Source organism: Hyperolius riggenbachi, chromosome 6 (assembly GCF_040937935.1).
Source record: "Hyperolius riggenbachi isolate aHypRig1 chromosome 6, aHypRig1.pri, whole genome shotgun sequence".
In the NCBI taxonomy this organism is placed as follows: Eukaryota; Metazoa; Chordata; class Amphibia; order Anura; family Hyperoliidae; genus Hyperolius; species Hyperolius riggenbachi.
The window spans coordinates 201,969,820-201,983,911 of NC_090651.1; the positions used below are offsets into that span (position 1 = coordinate 201,969,820).

The window sequence follows — 14,092 nt, forward strand, 5'->3', positions numbered from 1 at the left end:
GTAGACGTCAAAATTGTTTTTAGATCAGTTTTGCTATAGACCCAAAATCTATTGTAAAATCTATTGCAATCCTATTGGACCGGTTGGAAATTATCTAATAGATCCGTCTAATAGATCTAATCTGATGGAAAATTGTACCGTGTAGATGAGGCTTAAAGCTGTAAGGAATCTTTTAGAGCAAAGTAGAAATGCTGACTTTCAGACCACTTTAAGCACTTGAGGACTCAGCCTTTACCCCCCCTTAAGGACCAGCGTGGTTTTTTATGATCTGTGCTGGGTGGGCTCTGCAGCCCCCAGCACAGATCACGTTGCAGGCAGAGCGATCAGATCAACCCCCTTTTTTCCCCCCTATGGGGATAATGTGCAGGGGAGGTCTGATCGCTCCTGCCTGCCTGGGTGTTGTGGGGGGTGGGGGGGCACCTCAAAGCCCCCCTCCGCGGCAAAATTCCCCCTCCCTCTCCTCCCTCTCACCCCTGGTGAACGGGGCTGCACAGGACGGTATCCGTCCTGTGCAGCCTGTGACAGGCTGTCCTCTGTCACATGGCGGCAATCCCCGGCCTCTGATTGGCCGGGGATCGCCGATCTGCCTTATGGCGCTGCTGTAGCAGCAGCGCCGTTCAATGTAAACAAAGGAGACAAACGTCTCCTGCGTTTACATTTAGTCTGCGAGCCGCGATCAGCGGCTCGCAGGCTATTCACGGAGACCCGCTCCGTGATCTAACAGGAAACGGCCGCTAGCGCGAGCGGCCTTTCCTGATTAATTAGGGAGGCCCCTGGCGACGCAGATGTGCATCGCTGGTCCTCCAGCTACCACTTTGCCGCCGCACGGTATGAGTGTGCGGTCGGCAAGTGGTTAAGGAAGGCCCTCTCCTGGTGGCTGGTGCGCGGTAGATTAGCAATATGTTTATTAGTGAAGAAAAGAGGACAGATTCCGGCACTCCAGATGCAGAGATTCTTTATTTAAGCACAGTAAAGATTACAACAGATACAAAAGCACTGCCTGACTGCCTGTGTCTACAGCTGTTTTGCATGCTTCCACGCCTCCTCGGGACACTTAAACCTAGTTCACATTAGAAATCGCCAGTGCAATTGCAAGCGCTGAGCACTTTTGTAAGCGCTTTTCCCTGCGCTTTCAGTGCGATTTGCGCTTTGTTTAGTGGTTTTCTACAATTTATTTATTTTAAAAAGCGCTCGCCAAATCACTTTTCAAGCACGTTGCAATTTCCCTATACTTTGTATTGAAGCGCAAATGCTCCGGAAATAGTGCAGGAGCCGCGTGAGAATACTCACGCTCATGTGAGAATACTCACGCTCATGTGAGAATACTCACGCTCATGTGAGAATACTCATGCTCATGTGAGAATACTCACATTGAGAAACATTTCTCAAGAGCTTTTAAAAATCGCCAACGCTTTTCAAAAACAAAAAGCACTCATAGTGTGAACAAGCCCTGAGGCTGAATTAGCAATATGTTTATGTTTTTCTCAGATGAAAGTTGCGCCCCCAAGCATTCAAATGAGTTGGTAGGTCATCAGGGCCGGATTTAGGGAAAGGCACCCGAGGCTGGTTCCTAGGGCGCCAGAATGTTTGGGGCGGGTGGGGAGCCGCCTCTGCCATTTCCTATCCCCACAGTTTCCACAGACCGTTCACAGTTTCAACCACAGCCGCCCGCTGTGCACACTGCTGCCTGTCCGTGTGTGTTTGCAGCCAGCGGGCGGCTACAGAGAGGAGTCTGGGGAGGAGTGGCAGCGCTGTTACAGTGGCCAGTCAGTCTGCAAGGAGGGACACAGCAGCTGCGCCTGCACGGAGATCTCTCACGCCGCTGGGGCTACACAGATAGCAAGCCAGAAACCCCCCGGGCTCAGTCAGGCAGAGAGATCTCCGTGCACAAATCCGCAGGGCCACAGCAGCTGTTTGTCCTTCTCACCTCCCTTCCGAGTCCCGACACAGCCACACAGGAAATCAGTGGGGAGGAAGTGATCAGCTGCTCGGATGTTGTGTGTGGAGCTCACATGGTGGGAAGAGCCGAGGCAGAGAAGCATGGCTCTGGGTGCAGCTTTCACCATACACAGAGAAGAGAAGAGGCACCTCAGTGCAGGAAGCTGGAGGATCGGATTACTGGCTGGGAATACATCCTGTGACTACTGCAGCAGCTGCCAGCTTGTGAGTTCCTGCTATGCTTGTAGCTTCTGTGACTGCATGCTTGTCCCCCATACCCCTCTAACCTCTCCCCCAGCACCACTCCATATCATGCTCCCATCATGCCCCCCCTCCCACTCCACAGAGGCACCACTGTTCCCAGCATGCCCCCCAACTCCTTAGAGGCTACACTGTGGTTCAAGCATGCCCACCCCCACTCCATAGAGGCACCACTGCTCCCATCATGCTCCCACTCCACAGAGGCACCACTGTTCCCAGCATGCCCACCCCCACTACATAGAGGCTCTAGTGCTCCTATCATGCTCCCCCATACTCCATAGAGGCACTACTGTGCCCAGAAAGCCCCCCCCCCCCCCCACTCCACAAAGGCACCACTGCTCCCAGCATGTCCCCCCACTCCACAGAGGCACCAGTCCTCCCAGCATGCCCACCCCCACTCCACAGAGGCCCCACTGCGTCTAGCATGTCCCCCCGCTCCACAGAGGCACCAGTCCTCCCAGCATGCCCACCCCCACTCCATAGAGGCACCACTGCTCCCAGCATGCCCCCCCCCACTCCATAGAGGCACCACTGCTCCCAGCATGCCCCCCTTCCCCACTCCATAGAGACACCAGTGCTCCCAGCATACCCACCCCCACTCCATAGAGGCACCACTGCTCCCAGCATGTCCCCCCACTCCACAGAGGCACCAGTCCTCCCAGCATGCCCACCCCCACTCCACAGAGGCACCACTGCTCCCAGCATGCCCCCCTCCCCACTCCACAGAGGCACCAGTCCTCCCAGCATGCCCACCCCTACTCCATAGAGGCACCATTGCTCCCAGCATGCCCCCCTCTCCACTCCAGAGGCACCAGTGCTCCCAGCATACCCACCCCCACTCCACAGAGGCACCACTGCTCCCAGCATGTCCCCCCACTACACAGAGGCACCACTGCTCCCAGCATGTCCCCCCACTCCACAGAGGCACCATTGCTCCCAGCATGTCCCCCCCACTCCACAGAGGCACCATTGCTCCCAGCATGTCCCCCCCACTCCACAGAGGCACCAGTCCTCCCAGCATGCCCACCCCCACTCCATAGAGGCACCACTACTCCCAGCATGCCCCCACTCCATAGAGGCACCAGTGGTTCCAGCATACCCACCCCCACTCCATAGAGGCACCACTGCTCCCAGCATGCCCCCCTCCCCACATCATACAGGCACCAGTGGTTCCAGCATGCCCCCCACTCCATAGCGGCACCACTGCTACCAGCATGTCCACCCCCCCCCCCCTTGTAGAGGTACCCTTGCACCCAGCATGCTCCTCCTCTCCAAAGAGGTACCACTCCTCCCATCATGCTTCACCCTTCACTCCATAGAGGCACCACTGTGCTCCCCCCCCCCCCCAATAGAGGTACTGCAGTTCCAAGCATGCTCCTCCTCCATGTAGTATTGGCATGTCCCCTAGAGCTGACTGGCGTAACCCCCTGGTCTCAATTTACATTGTAGGAGGTCTGGCAGCCAGCTCCGGGGCCCTGGGGGACAACACGATACTATAAGGAGACGGAGGGGCATGCTAGGAACTGTGGTGCCTCTGGAAGGGGAGGAGCATGCTGGGAGCTGTAGTGCCTATGTGGACGGGGGGCCTATGATGAGAACGGTAATGCCTTTATGGAGGGGTAGGGGCATGCTGGGAGTTGTGGTACTTCTATAGAGGAGGGGGCATGCTGGAAGCTAAAGTGTCTCTATAGAGGGGGGCATGCTGGGGGCTGTTTGCAGTTTGCCCCTATGGAGACACTGACCCTGGCTAGACCATTTATTCTTACCCTACCCTGGCAGATACCCCTTAGTAGTGGGGAGCCTCTGGACATTCTCTAGAGCCATACCTCCCTATACCCCACTATTCTAGTGCTGTATCCCTCTCTGGACGAATAGGTATCTTCAGTACACAAGCGAGACCGTATCTGTACTGTGCATGTGCAAATAAGGTCCGCACATGCCCAGCAAAATGAAATGCATGGAGGAAAACAGCTACGTGCCTTAGTTCTACTGGGCATGCACCAAACTCACTTACGCATACCCAGTGTGGACATACTTGTCCTCAGCCACGCTTGCACAATAAAGAAACCTATTCGATCAGAGAGGGACCCACTGCTAAATGGTGGGATATAAGAGGGGGGTTATTGTGTTTTGCATTTGTGTATTGATATGGTTGGGGGGGGGGGGGGGGCGGCTGGTGGCAATGGGCCTAGGGCGGTAAAAAGTACAAATCCGGCCCTGTAGGTCATACAGTATGTGGTCTGATTTTTAAAGCCAAACTAAAGCAATGTGCAACCCCCTGCCCCTGTGTTCTCTCCTGTTGCAGTGTATCACAGAATACTTGATTGGCATGTCAACCTCCAGGGTGGGGCCAGTATGTACGTACAGAAAGCCAGGTTTCAGTTAAGCAGGCCAGATCAAAAGACTCTATTAGGTCATGAATGATTCCTGTCTTGTTGTTTATCGACCTGACATTACAGAGAACAACTTTGAAGGGGCTACCCTGGGAGTTCAGCTGAGGTCTGTGACTGAGGACTCCAAGAGGTAATTGCCTACAGGTGTGTAGCTGTCATCTCTGCTAAACACTCTGACTTTGGGGTAAGGGGTTTTTGAGGGTACTTTTTGGTTATTATTCTGACTCTCATAGCTACAATAAACCTACCATTGGAATTATAGACGGGTCATTTTTTGGTCAGAGGGCAAAATCAACAAAGGATCAAATAATGTTTTCCCTCACTGTATATGAACAGTGATAAGCAGGGCCGGCCTTTGACCTGAGCGACCGGAGCGATCGCTCAGGGCGCCGGCTTCAGGGGGGGCGCTCCTGCCTCTGGCAATAACAAGTAGGCGGACAACTAGGGCACAAACTGCGAGCAGAGCAGGCTGTTGTCCGGTGCAGAAGCGGGCACTAGGACCTGGAGGAGACATACTTCTCCAACGCTCGGACTTCCTTATCAGCCCCTCCTCCCCGCCCCTTCAAGCACGCTGGATGGATAGAGGAGCAGTCCGAGGTGGCGAGGTAATCCTCTTGTGGGCTGTTAGAAGAATTTGTGTCGTTTTCTTTCTGGAGCAAGCTCCTACAAACTATCTTGTCCTGTCTGCCGCTGCTAGAATGTAGTGTGTGTAGCTGTGTGTATATATAGACTGTGTGTAGTATGTGTGTGTAGCTGTGTGTATATAGACTGTGTGTGTGTGTGTGTGTGTGTGTGTGTGTGTGTGTGTGTGTGTGTGTGTGTGTGTGTGTGTGTGTGTGTGTGTAGCTGTGTGTGTGTATATATAGACTGTGGTGTGTGTATATAGACTGTGGTGTGTGTGTGTGTGTGTGTGTGTGTGTAGCTGTGTGTGTGTGTATATATAGACTGTGGTGTGTGTATATAGACTGTGGTGTGTGTGTGTGTGTGTGTGTGTGTGTGTGTGTGTGTGTGTGTGTGTGTGTGTGTGTGTGTGTGTGTGTGTAGCTGTGTGTATATAGACTGTGGTGTGTGTGTGTGCAGTTTGTATGTGGTGTGTGTGTGTGTGTGTGTGTGTGTGTGTGTGTGTGTGTGTGTGTGTGTGTGTGTGTGTGTGTGTGTGTGTGTGTAGCTGTGTGTATATAGACTGTGTGTGTGTGTGTGTGTGTAGCTGTGTGTATATAGACTGTGTGTGTGTGTGTGTGTGTGTGTATATATAGACTGTGTGTGTGTGTGTAGCTGTGTGTGTGTGTATATAGACTGTGGTGTGTGTATATAGACTGTGGTGTGTGTGTGTGTGTGTGTGTGTGTGTGTGTGTGTGTGTGTGTGTGTGTGTGTGTGTGTGTGTGTGTGTGTGTAGCTGTGTGTATATAGACTGTGGTGTGTGTGTGTGTGTGTGTGTGCAGTTTGTATGTGGTGTGTGTGTGTGTGTGTGTGTAGCTGTGTGTATATAGACAGTGTGTGTGTGTGTGTGTGTGTGTGTGTGTGTGTGTGTGTGTGTGTGTGTGTGTGTGTGTGTGTGTGTGTGTGTGTGTGTGTGTGTGTGTGTGTGTAGCTGTGTGTATATAGACTGTGGTGTGTGTGTGTGTGTGTGTGCAGTTTGTATGTGGTGTGTGTGTGTGTGTGTGTGTAGCTGTGTGTGTGTATATAGACTGTGTGTGTGTGTGTGTGTGTGTGTAGCTGTGTGTGTGTATATAGACTGTGTGTAGCTGTGTATATAGACTGTGTGTGTGTAGCTGGCTGTGTATATAGACTGTGTGTGTGTAGCTGGCTGTGTATATAGACTGTGTGTGTGTGTGTGTGTGTGTGTGTGTGTGTGTGTGTGTGTGTGTGTGTGTGTGTGTGGCTGTGTATATAGACTGTGTGTGTGGCTGTGTATATAGACTGTGTGTGTGTAGCTGTTTATATAGACTGTGTGTAGTGTAGTGTGTGTGTGTGTGTGTAGTGTAGTGTGTGTGTGTGTGTCTGTGTGTGTCTGTGTAGCTGTGTATATAGACTGTGTGTCTAGCTGTGTATGTGTAGTGTGTGGCCGTGTATATATATTGTGCGTGTGTAGCGTGTGGCCGTGTATGTAGATTGTGTGCGTGTGTAGCGTGTGGCTGTGTATGTAGATTGTGTGCGTGTGTAGCGTGTGGCTGTGTATGTAGATTGTGTGCGTGTGTAGCGTGTGGCTGTGTATGTAGATTGTGTGCGTGTGTAGCATTTGGCCGTGTATGTAGATTGTGTGCATGTGTAGCATTTGGCCGTGTATGTAGATTGTGTGCGTGTGTAGCGTGTGGCCGTGTATATAGATTGTGTGAGAGTGTAGTGTGTGCGCATACGTGCATGGATCTGCTGTCTGTCTGTTTTGTGGCTGGGGGTGCCTGCATTATGCTGGGCATACACGGCTCGTTTTTGCCACTCGATCGTTTCGCCGCTTGATTCTGCAGTTGATTCTCATATCTTCCACTCGTTTTTCTTATCTTTTCCATTCAGTGCTGTCACAAATCGAGCAGCGAAACGATCGAGCGGGAGATCGGACATGTCGGAAATTATCTATCAAGCCATCTAAATGGCTCAAAAACAAGCCGTGTATTCCCAGCATTGTTTGTGGTGGATTGCCCAGTGGAGGGGATGGGGGGCAGATAGGTTGGGGGACATCCCAAAGTGTGTGCGTACGCGCAACCGCACGTGCAAAGGAGGATAAAACGGGGGCGGGGGGGGCACCAGAATCAGGTTTCGCTCAGGGCGCTGTGAAACCTAAGGCCGGCCCTGGTGATAAGTCAGGATATTAGATTAAAAAATTAAAGTAAAAAGACTGACTAATGTATGTACGCTCTCAACAAGCCCACTGGGCCAAATATAGTATGTGTTACATATTTATATTACACTGTATCCACTTAATGTACGTTCATAAAGTGAATTGACTATTCTTTATCTGCTAAGCAATTCTGTTTGGATGTTGAATAGAAACTGTTAATATCCTGTAACACAATTATACACTGTTGTAAGTGTTTACACAAAAGGAATCTTAAAGTGAACCACTTCTCAAGGCAAACTAATAACAAGTGCTTCAGCAGAAATCATTTCGCAAAGTAATTGTATACTGTTCTTAAGGCGATGAGGTTACAATTATTCTCCTGGGTTGCAAATTCCAGGAGTTGGATGAAAAGATAAGTGGGAGAGCAGACACTTCTCTCCAGCTTGGAAAGTCCAGTTCTTGTAGTGTCTCTCTAAACTGTGTGCATATAATAAAGGCTCCAATTAAAAAGGGTGCCAGGTATAAATGACATTGAAGTTATCATTTAGTAAAATGGTCACCAAGATATGCTGTAAAATATAATTTTGTAATACCAATATTCTACTATTCCCCACCATATCCTCTACAGCCTAACCCTAAGAACCTCCCCCCACCCCCCCGGGTGGTGATTAACCCTAAGACCCATGGTAATGCCTAATCCTAAGACCCCCCTATTGGTGCCTAATCTTAAGACCACCCTGGTGGTGCCTAACCTTAACCCAGACAGTGGTGCCTAACCCTTAGACCACTCTTGTGGTGCCTAACACTAAGACCCCCTGGTGATACTTAACCTTAACCGCCCTGGTGGTGCCTAACCCCTAAACCACCCTTGTAGTGACTAACTCTAAGACCCCCCTGGTGATGCCTAACCTTAACACCCCCCTGCTGGTGCCTAACCCTAAGATCACTCTGGCAGTGCCTAACTCTAAAACCCAACTGTGGGTGCCTAACCTTAGCTAGGTGTGTGTGTGTGTGTGTGTGTGTGTGTGTGGGGGGGGGGGGGTTATGGTTAGGCACCAGCAGTTAGGTACCCCTTTGTGTAATATAAATTAGTATATTATTGTGTATGGTTTTGTATAACATAGAGTTTAAAAAAATGATAATTGAGTAGTAAAAATAAATGCATATATATATATATATATATATATATATATATATATATATATATGTTTAAGTAAGTTTGTTGAAAAACATTTGTTACATAGAAAGCATAAGGAACAGTTTTAGAAACAATTATACAGTTTTAGAAATTAATATTTGTTAAATAATGGGTTATTGTAATCAATAAATGTGGTATGGAAATGAAAGTTAAAGATAACAAGCAATATAGTTGCTTTATATTTAAGCATTTTATCTTTACCTGCGCAGTGCCCTTTTTATATACTTAGTGTCAATAGAGAAAAGATTTGCATTGATGTGAATGGGGTGCCCTTTTTAATAGGCACCATTACTACATTCTACCCTCTGAACGTATGTAAATTATTTTTATTCCTGCTGTTTTTCTATTGTTCTTGATAATCAATTACTGTATTTTCTTGACTTGAAGACTCACCTTTTCTCCACCCAAAGTGGGGGGAAAAAGTCACTGCGTCTTATAGTCCAAATGCAGGGAGTTCCTGACTTGTGAATGCCTGCCAATACAAACCTCCAACCCGCCGCAAAGTTGGGGACTCCCTGTACTGTGCCAATGCAGAGGAGGACGCAGGGGGACTAATGGAGGACACAGGGGGAAACAAAGGGGCATAGAGGAGGGCAAAAGAGGAAACAAGGAGGACACAGGTAGACACATGGGGACACAGGAGGACACAAGGGGACAGAGGAAGACACAGGGAGACACAGAAGGTACAAGGGAGCATGAGGTACAGAGGAGGCATAATCCACAAGATGCCCCTTCATCATGGATGCACCAGGTTTAGTATATATTTTTTTCCTATGTGCAGACATTGCTGCACATAGGAAAAGTTAGCTAGGCCTGTTTTGTTGTTCCTCACTGACTGACTTGCTGCGAAAGAACCCAAAATAGCCCTTGAGAGGGCTAATGCATCGTTCTGCTGTTTATTTTTTTGTGTGTGTGTGACACTCCACAGTGCACACTGACACTCAGAGCTGTGCAAAGTACTACTGCTTACTGCTATTGTTTGCCACATTAGTAACTAGCACAGTACGTTTCCAGTGCATTATTTTCACTGTATTGTGATAGAACTATTGCATATCTCTGTGTGTGACACTACACAGCCCACTGACACCCAGAGCTGTGTACACTACTGTGATCGTTGCCACATTAAGTTGTAAAAACAGCAATGTGGGAATAGGGATGCTTCCCTGAAGTGCGAGCAGGCAATTCCTATCAGGCAGCTCTGGGATCCACAAAAAACGACTGCAAAACAACAAAGAAGAGCGCTCTGAGAGACTAGATCGTATATAATAGTCACTGTCCTATCCAGCACAGGTCTCACCTGGATAATATTGGCTGTCAGCGATGTCCAGCCAATATAAGCGTGTGTCCCTTTAAGGCAGCCAGGAACCAGGCTCTCCGGGTGGACTTCCAAGGTAGAGGGTCTGCAATAAGTGATTGGTGCAGGTCCCAGCTGGGGGTATAGTCAGCTGCAAGCAGGTGTATATTACAGAACACCAGCTCTCCCCTGCGTGGTGAGACAGCGAGAGAGCGGCTCCTGGGTATACACAGCATTGCCACTTGCTCTGGCCGGGAGGAACCAAGTGTGTAACTGTTGCTGGGCAGGGAAACGGCTTTCAATGGAGAAATGTAATGAATAGCGGAGATGCCGCCGCGGGGCGGCTGTCTCCGCGTTCAGACCGGCGGTTTCCGCACAGCAGCATGCATCTGGTTTGCCTGGGCCTTCTAGTGCACAGAGATGGAGAGCTACACGCGCGCGCTAGAAGGCAGGACCTTTATGCCAGCAGGAGAGGTATCAGCTGACCAGGACGATCAGCCAGGGCCGGGCCGAGACATAGGCTGGCAAGGCTACAGCCTCGGGGCGCTGGTTAGTGAGCTCATTAATGAGCGCAGCGGGATCACATTTATTATTACTGTCTCTGCCCGGCGCCCGCTATTTACCACTAATTCATTTCAATGTGTTGCCATGGTGTCGATAACGCCGGCGCCGCCCCCCGCTCTCTCCATCTGCCGCTGGGCATGTTGCAATGTTTGTAAGCGTGCAGCTCACGTAAGCCTATGCTTACTGTCAGGGCCGGTTTAAGCAACAATGGGGCCCCAGGGCAAAATAAACCTGAGGGGCCCCCCCAACATATACCCCGGAACAAAAATCGGCATTAGGGGACCTTTTTTGCAGCTGGTATAGTCAGGGTGTGAAGTCCCAATCGGTCGGAGCTCCACATTCTGGCTATCCCAGCCTGCATGGGGGACAAAGGGGTTAAAAAGTTTCAGGAGGGGGGACCCCACATAATTTAAAAAAAAAAAAATTCCCACACTCTAAACATAAAAAAAAAAAATTGGGAAAATAGGAAAAAATGCCAGAGATCTTCATACAGCCATATTGCGGCTGTATAGCGAACCCCTGGCCAAAGCGCTGCGGCTGCGTATAGACCCCCTGGAAACCCCGTCAGGAAATTTATTGCGCTTTCGTTTGATGCATGTAAAATTACACTACCGTTAGGTTTGCTACTAAAAGTGACATTTACCGAATTTAAAAGTATACTTTTTTCCTTCGAAACTTTAAAATCGATTTTCTCAAAAACTATAAGGTCTTTTTGAAAAATTGTTTTTTCCTCTTATTCCTAATGATCTCCTTAACATATCCTGCAAATTTAGGGTTTCTAGCATTTAGGGTGGATTTGCTATTAACCATTAAAGTCGGCAGGTTTTTAAATGTGTATTTTTTTTTCCTTTGAAACTTTAAAATCGATTTTCTCAAAAACTATAAGGCCGATTTGAAAAATTTTTTTCCTCTTGTAGCTACTGGGGGCCCCTACAAGCTCTGGGGCCCTGGGGCAGCTGCCTCCTTTGCCTTAATGGTAGCGCCGGCCCTGCTTACTGTAGCTGACGCTTCCTGGGGCTCTCGCCTGAGTCCCGCCCACGTCAGCCACAGTAAGCATAGGCTTACGTGAGCTGCACGCTTACAAACATTGCAACATGCCCGGCGGCAGATGGAGAGAGCGGGGGGCGGCGCCGGCGTTATCGACACCATGGCAACACATTGAAATGAATTAGTGGTAAATAGCGGGCGCCGGGCAGAGACAATAATGATAAATGCGATTCCGCCGCTTCTCTTGACGCTGGCTGGCTTTGGCTTGTGTTTGTCGTGAACCCGCCCACATTCTTCTCACTAATGTCCCTTGCAGGCGTCTTCTGGCTGGGCTGGCTGTACTTAGTTGGGACTGGTCTGGACTGGCACCCGCGGCCATTAAAGTGAAGTTACATATTTACAGTGAGTAGTAGCAGTTTATCCTGATTCTTGACAGTGTTTCAGTGACTGCCTGATTGGTTAAGTTCTGCCTGCAAGCAGCATAGTGTCTGTGACATGTGTATATAGGTGCAGAATGAGTAAGTTTGTGGATATAGTATATCATTCATTCTGCACCTATATACACATGTGGCAGATTATTATGCTGCCTGCCTTTAATTTAAATACATTTAAAGTTTGATTAAAGAATGAGTTTAACTTACCTGGAGATTCTTGCCGTCCCCTGGAGTCCTCCAGTGCTGTGCCCACAACGCCGGTTCAAGTCCCTCAAGCCAGCAGCCGTGACCTCTGCAAAGCTGGCCAGCCACATGCCTCCTCATCGTGCTTACGTGGGGCGGGAGCATTCTGTGTACCTGCGGTACATGAAAACTGCTCATGCACAGAGTGCACATAGCTTGCCGACTGGCGGCAACAAGCCAGCTTTGGTGGTCGCCACTGCTGGCCAGGAGGACTTGGACCGATGTGTTGTGGGCACAGGAGGACTGCTGGGGGCTGCAAGAAACCACAGGTAAGTTTAACTCAGTATTTATCGTTCTGAGCTAAAGTACTGAAACTTCCTTCCCGCCTGCCCCTCATCAATGACCTGCTTAAGTCGAATATTTCGGCTGAGCAGAATGGGGGACAGGGGGGCGCTAAAGAGAGAGGAAGGTGCTGTGATTTATGTCACAGCACAGCAAATTTATTTTACAGCAATGTCAGGGGTACTTTTAGTCTCCCTTTAAAGAGGCCCTGAACTGCTGTTGCACAGGACAGAAGGAAAACATTGAGAAATGCACCCTGTACGTATGTAGAGAGTCTGTGTAATTCTGTGTAACATAAATATAAAAAGTGTGTAATATAAAAAATTGTTGGTGTCACTTGTTTATAGTTAATTTATATAAATCCGTTTCCTGTGTAAAAATACTGTTTTATTTGTGCATAATCTATTGTACTTTAAAGGGGGCGCTCGGGGGGGGGGGGGGGGGGGGGGGGTAGGCGCGCACGGGGGGGGGGGCGCACTTGGGCAGCTCAGCCTCTGTTGGTGGTGGACCTTGTCCCGGCCCTGCGATCAGCTGATTCCAGAGGAAATCCTGATTGGCTGGGGGCGGCGCTGAGGAGCGCTGGAGTATATATACATCTTGCCTGTCAGTTGCTGGTTGTCTGCCGTTGCGAATACTTACGTGTGAGCACTTAGACCTCAGTTAGATCCTACAGTGTGTTAGAACCAGGTGGACCTGGGAATTCACACTTAGCCAGATTACTCTCTTGTTATTTGCTGTGTTATACTTTAGACCAGTTCCAGGGTGTTGAGACCAAGGACCTCACACCCAATCTTAGGATTACTGTGGCATTGCTGTGTTATACTTTAGACCAGTTCCAGGGTGTTGAGACCAAGGACCTCACACCCAAGCATAGGATACTGTGTTATTCCTTAGACTAGTTCCTGGGTGTCGAGACCAAGGACCTCACACTCCAGACTAGGATTGTGCTTTATATCTGTTATGACCATTTGCTCTGTTGACCTCTCTCTTGCTTTCTGATTCGGGTACCTCTGCCTATCTGCTTACCAGTTGCCAACCTTGCCTGTACCCGGTTACCGAATCAGCCTCCTGTCTTTGTACCTTATCTGCTCGTGTGTTACCGACCTGGCCTGCCCGACCCTTCTGACTGTCACTTATCCCTCGAGTGTTCAGTCTGTCTGTACTACCCGTGACACTAATCCACCAAGTGTCAGTTGCTGCAAGGACCTCTCGCTCATCAGTGCAGCCAGGGCCGGCCCGCTCATGAGGCGGGGTGAAACTTTTGCCTCAGGCGGCAAATTTCCAGGGGCGGCACCCACCCATCCGTGGGTGCGGGGAGCCGGCCGCCGAGCTGGAGGGGTAGCTGGCAGGACGGGGGTATTGGGCCTAGCGGCGGGGAGGGGAGTCGGACGCCCCCCCCCCTTCCTCGCCTGGGTCCCCCGATCTGTGCTCCCCTCCAGCCTTAAATAGAAGCAGCCGCTACTCGTAAGAGGCACGGGCAGGGAGGACTCACCTCTTCCTCGTTCCAGCGTGCGCTCCACTGACGTCACTTCCTGCAACGCTGCAGGAAGTGACGTCAGTGGAGCGCACGCTGGGAAGAGGTGAGTCCTCCCCGCCCGTGCCTCTTACAAATAGCGGCTGCTTCTATTTAAGGCTGGAGGGGAGCGCAGATCGGGGGACCCAGGCGAGGGAGGGGGGGTCCGACCCCCTCCCCGCCACTAGGCCCAATACCCCTCCAGCTC

At 50.1% G+C, this 14,092-nt stretch overlaps 1 protein-coding gene across 1 annotated transcript in view; it reads left to right on the forward strand.

The window, feature by feature from the left end:
- Positions 1 to 5,157: 5,157 nt before the first annotated feature.
- Positions 5,158 to 14,092, forward strand: part of LOC137522631 (telomere length regulation protein TEL2 homolog) — a 171,965-nt gene continuing 163,030 nt past the window's right edge. The window contains exon 1 of the mRNA XM_068242713.1: positions 5,158 to 5,197. The gene's annotated coding sequence lies outside the window, so the exon portion shown is untranslated. The remainder of the gene's footprint in view (positions 5,198 to 14,092) is intronic.